The sequence below is a fragment of the Lingula anatina genome, chromosome 1, assembly GCF_051362555.1.
Source record: "Lingula anatina isolate TDL-2025a chromosome 1, LinAna3.0, whole genome shotgun sequence".
NCBI classification, from domain to species: domain Eukaryota; kingdom Metazoa; phylum Brachiopoda; class Lingulata; order Lingulida; family Lingulidae; genus Lingula; species Lingula anatina.
The window spans coordinates 29,973,128-29,979,150 of NC_141767.1; positions in this window are offsets into that span (position 1 = coordinate 29,973,128).

Sequence of the window (6,023 nt, forward strand, 5' to 3'; positions counted from 1 at the left end):
ACCAACATCCTTGGCAACGGATGCCTTGACGACCAGGAAGAAAGGCACCGAAAGCCCTATTGACAAGCAGTTTTTAGTTTTACTACAGTAACAGCCGTTTTAGTGGTGAAATGCAATATAATATATTTCCATGTGTTGTCTAGAATGTATTACTTGCGGAATTTTGAATCTCAAAGGAAGAGTTATTATTGCTTTAACATGGTTTCGATCAGGGCTTTTCCCAGGGTTTGGGGTGCAGGGTCCACTTATTGTAAATCTGAAATTTGATAACAAATTCACATGAAGTTTAACCAAGTCTTTAAAAAATACTGTGAGCTGGAGATCCCCCAGGGGGGGGGGGGGGCGCAGTGTTATATTATCTTATTAAAATATTCAAAATTTTTAATATTTGAATAAATTTCATTAAAAATGGAAGAATATTCATTGTATAATAGTTTACTTATATAAATGTCACAAATTTTAAAGTTTTTAAATTGATATTGCTTTCTTCAATTTGCTTTCTTTAGGGGTAACATGTGTTTGGTTTTTTTAATATACAGTATGAATTAAATAAAATCAGTCATTAAAAAAATTCCCCCTTTTTATTTAAATTCTCATATTTTTATTACTAATTTTCTTCCTTACATCAATACCACACTGGTATATGATAGCATTGCTTATTTATCAAATTCCAGCACCAAATTTTGAACTGTAAATAACACAGGTGGTGCTAGAGTCATAAAATAAAACAAATAAAGCAAAATTTTAGGCTGTGCAAATAAACAACATTTCAACAAGATCTTCAGTCCCAAAGTTTGAATTTCCAACTTCATATGGTTGTGAGGAGATAGCGTGCAACACATTTGATTGACAGGCAGTATGCCTTGACAACAAACTAGATACAACCAGTCCAATCTGGCTGTTGTACCCAGTACTTGTGTAGTTTCTATTTAAGGAATGGTCTTTGTTACTAGAGCACTTAGATTTTTAAGCATATAAATATTCAGTATTCAGCCTGTTATGTGGATAAATTTTGTCTTGTGAAGTTCTGGAAGGTGTTCACTTTCATAATTTGGTGGTAAGTTTGCTTAGACTTCGTTTTGGGACCACATGTTTTGTACCAAATGTAGGCCACTCTTTTCAATGCAATCCAGGAAGAGAGTATGCAACAAAAATTTCTTTTTCAAGATTTTTGTTCTTAAGTTCTAATAAAACATAACCTGTTCGTCGGACAGCCCACCCTGCAAATTCACTAGTCCGAACTGAATTTTTACTTGTGGAGCCCTGCTTTGGTGTCATCATACACTTTATTTGACTGTCTGATACCTTCCTGTGTTCTTTTCTTACGTGCTGGGGCATCACATACATTATTAGCACCAAAATACTTACAGAGGGTAGACTGCGACAGGGGTAATCCTGACTGCGACTTAGGCGCAATCTTGTATAATCCACGTGCGTCGATTAATTTTTTTATGAGAAAGACATCGTACAAATATAATTATAGATTATAGAAGAAGCAAAACTTAAACTGTGTAATTAGACGAGATTGTGTGAATTTGAATGACCACACATCGTTCGTCACTTGTCTCAGAAACAAGCATATAAATGCTGCGTTTGATACTTTGTATCAGATGTTTCATAACACGGGTCTTTGCGTTAGGCATGCAGGGAACACATTGAATAACCATGTACTTTCGGTTTTCGTTCGAGAGTGTCGATTTCTTGAAGGGCTAGCCTCATTGTTTTAGTTTTATTTCAGCCAAATCTGCTTAATATGAACGTGCATATTGATATACAATTATTTTAGAGGCCAGAAAATGGCCAGACCGACGGACTGGCAACTTTTGGAAAGAGACCGGGTGACAATTGAGCCGTCCCGGGCTGCTGGTCCTTATTTCCTACCCTGCCTTAAGGTTGAAAAAAAAGTGTTGATCGCTGTTGATATTTCGCAACGGTTGCCATGGAAATAATGGATGAATTATAGAAAATAATATCTTGTCAGATTTTTCTTGGCATACTGTAACTTCCCAGAAAATTTCAAATGGATATTTTACTCCATTCAAAAGTTATGCCAATTTTGTTTTATTTATTGGGCAATGAGGTGACACTTTTGGCTTCCACTGTTACATATATGCTTGGATACCAGACTTTTTCAAAATTTTATGGGCGACTAGCATTCTTTTAAATTTAATAACTTTTGATTGGCTTGCTTGATTTCCAAAAAATAAAATGTTTTGGAAAGCTCATGAATTTTTCTATCACATAAGATCCTTTAGGCTGATATTTATCTTACTATCAAAGTTGACCTGACCTCTCTAGTGGAATGAAACAAGGCAAGATCTAGATCATCAATATGCCCTACAAATAACTGTTAAAGGGATAACAACTGGTTGTTTTGGCAAAGAAAGTATATACCTGGGGAAAACAATGATTTTCCAAAAATCCCATACCCATACTAACAAATGTTTAATTAATCCATTCCAAAATTCAAAGCTAGTCCATGTTTTTTTTTTCTAAAAAGTTTTTTTCTGGTAATAATCTGTAAAGTGATTCTTACGGAGGCATAAACAGCCACCTGGTTTGTTGACAAGCATTGTAAAGTCTGCTACTGAAGAAAATGTGGTGCTTCATTAAATATGTTTATATTATTTCAAGGTTGAATAAAATTTTATATATAAATGCCAAAATAAGATGTTGTAATGATCTACATACTGTATGTTCTTGCAGAGTTTTCGAGAATGGATGAAAGTGAACATGTTGGCTTTAAATGATAGTATGACTTAGTTGATATGGTTTACATCAATGTTCAAGGCAAATAGGAAAAATGCAGCAAATGCCAACATTGCATAGGAGATGTTCTTATAAAACCATCTAGTTCTGTAAAAGAATGCCAAAATATGATGTTGTAATGATCTGCACATTGCTTTATGAAATAGTTTTTTTTTTTTTCATCTGATTTTCTTCTTTTACTTTCAGGGACTCCCGGCTACTGAATTTCCAGGAAATAGGATATATGCTCCATGAAAGATCTAGGGTTCAGATCCAGACTGCCATGATGCTGTCAGACTTGGTTGTCCAGCCATGTAGCTGGCAGATAGGGTTGTCCTGCTATTCTGATGTCAGTCTCCATTGTCCTTCCATGTTCTGGCAGTCTCAGTTGTCCTGACATGTTGGCAGTCTCGGTTGTCCAGTCATGATGCTGGCAGACTTGGTTGTCCTGCCAGAGTTCTCGCAGATTCGACTGTCCTTTCATTCTGATGGCAGGTTTGGCTCTCCTGCCATGAAACTGGCAGTGTATGTGGTCCTGCCATGTAGCTGGAATACATTGGTTGTCCTGCCAGAGTTCTCGCAGATTCGGCTGTCCTGTCATTCTGATGGCAGGTTCGGCTGTCCTGCCATGAAACTGGCAGTCTCAGTTGTCTTGCCATGTAGCTGGCAGACATTGGTTGTCCTGCCATCGTTCTCGCAGATTCGGCTGTCCTGTCATTCTGATGGCAGGTTCAGCTGACCTGCCATGAAACTGGCAGTCTACGTGGTCCTGCCATGTTCTGGCAGTCTCGGTTGTCCTGCCATGTTCTGGCAGTCTCAGTTGTCTTGCCATGTAGCTGGCAGACATTGGTTGTCCTGCCAGCGTTCTCTCAGATTCGGCTGTCCTGTCATTCTGATGGCTGGTTCGGCTGACCTACCATGAAACTGGCAGTCTACTTGGTCCTGCCATGTTCTGGCAGTCTCGGTTGTCCTGCCATGCTCTGGCAGTCTCAGTTGTCTTGCCATGTAGCTGGCAGACATTGGTCGTCCTGCCAGCGTTCTCGCAGATTCGGCTGTCCTGTCATTCTGATGGCAGGTTCGGCTGTCCTGCTATGAAACTGGCAGTCTACTTGGTCCTGCCATGTTCTGGCAGTCTCGGTTGTCCTGCCATGTTCTGGCAGTCTCGGTTGTCTTGCCATGTAGCTGGCAGACATCGGTTGTCCTGCCAGCGTTCTCGCAGATTCGGCTGTCCTGTCATTTTGATGGCAGGTTCGGCTGACCTGCCATGAAACTGGCAGTCTACGTGGTCCTGCCATGTTCTGGCAGTCTCGGTTGTCCTGCCATGTTCTGGCAGTCTCAGTTGTCTTGCCATGTAGCTGGCAGACATTGGTTGTCCTGCCAGCGTTCTCGCAGATTCGGCTGTCCTGTCCTACTGATGGCAGGTTCGGCTGACCTGCCATGAAACTGGCAGTCTCAGTTGTCTTGCCATGTAGCCGGCAGACATTGGTTGTCCTGCCAGCGTTCTTGCAGATTCGGCTGTCCTGTCATTTTGATGGCAGGTTCGGCTGTCCTGCCATGAAACTGGCAGTCTCGGTTGTCCTGCCATGTTCTGGCAGTCTCGGTTGTCCTGCCATGTTCTGGCAGTCTCAGTTGTCTTGCCATGTAGCTGGCAGACATTGGTTGTCCTGCCAGCATTCTCGCAGATTCGGCTGTCCTGTCATTCTGATGGCAGGTTCGGCTGACCTGCCATGAAACTGGCAGTCTCAGTTGTCTTGCCATGTTCTGGCAGTCTCAGTTGTCTTGCCATGTAGCTGGCAGACATTGGTTGTCCTGCCAGCGTTCTCGCAGATTCGGTTGTCCTGTCATTCTGATGGCAGGCTCGGCTGACCTGCCATGAAACTGGCAGTCTACGTGGTCCTGCCATGTTCTGGCAGTCTCGGTTGTCCTGCCATGTTCTGGCAGTCTCAGTTGTCTTGCCATGTAGCTGGCAGACATTGGTTGTCCTGCCAGAGTTCTCGCAGATTCGGCTGTCCTGTCATTCTGATGGCAGGTTCAGCTGACCTGCCATGAAACTGGCAGTCTGTGTGGTCCTGCCATGTTCTGGCAGTCTCGGTTGTCCTGCCATGTTCTGACAGTCTCGGTTGTCCTGCCATGTTCTGGCAGTCTCAGTTGTCTTGCCATGTAGCTGGCAGACATTGGTTGTCCTGCCAGCGTTCTTGCAGATTCGGCTGTCCTGTCATTCTGATGGCAGGTTCAGCTGACCTGCCATGAAACTGGCAGTCTGTGTGGTCCTGCCATGTTCTGGCAGTCTCGGTTGTCCTGCCATGTTCTGGCAGTCTCAGTTGTCTTGCCATGTAGCTGGCAGACATTGGTTGTCCTGCCAGCGTTCTCGCAGATTCGGCTGTCCTGTCATTCTGATGGCAGGTTCGGCTGACCTGCCATGAAACTGGCAGTCTACGTGGTCCTGCCATGTTCTGGCAGTCTCGGTTGTCCTGCCATGTTCTGGCAGTCTCAGTTGTCTTGCCATGTAGCTGGCAGACATTGGTTGTCCTGCCAGCGTTCTCGCAGATTCGGCTGTCCTGTCATTCTGATGGCAGGTTCGGCTGACCTGCCATGAAACTGGCAGTCTACGTGGTCCTGCCATGTTCTGGCAGTCTCGGTTGTCCTGCCATGTTCTGGCAGTCTCAGTTGTCTTGCCATGTAGCTGGCAGACATTGGTTGTCCTGCCAGCGTTCTCGCAGATTCGGCTGTCCTGTCATTCTGATGGCAGGTTCGGCTGACCTGCCATGAAACTGGCAGTCTACGTGGTCCTGCCATGTTCTGGCAGTCTCGGTTGTCCTGCCATGTTCTGGCAGTCTCAGTTGTCTTGCCATGTAGCTGGCAGACATTGGTTGTCCTGCCAGCGTTCTCGCAGATTCGGCTGTCCTGTCATTCTGATGGCAGGTTCGGCTGACCTGCCATGAAACTGGCAGTCTACGTGGTCCTGCCATGTTCTGGCAGTCTCGGTTGTCCTGCCATGTTCTGGCAGTCTCAGTTGTCTTGCCATGTAGCTGGCAGACATTGGTTGTCCTGCCAGCGTTCTCGCAGATTCGGCTGTCCTGTCATTCTGATGGCAGGTTCGGCTGACCTGCCATGAAACTGGCAGTCTGTGTGGTCCTGCCATGTTCTGGCAGTCTCGGTTGTCCTGCCATGTTCTGGCAGTCTCAGTTGTCTTGCCATGTAGCTGGCAGACATTGGTTGTCCTGCCAGCGTTCTCGCAGATTCGGCTGTCCTGTCATTCTGATGGCAGGTTCGGC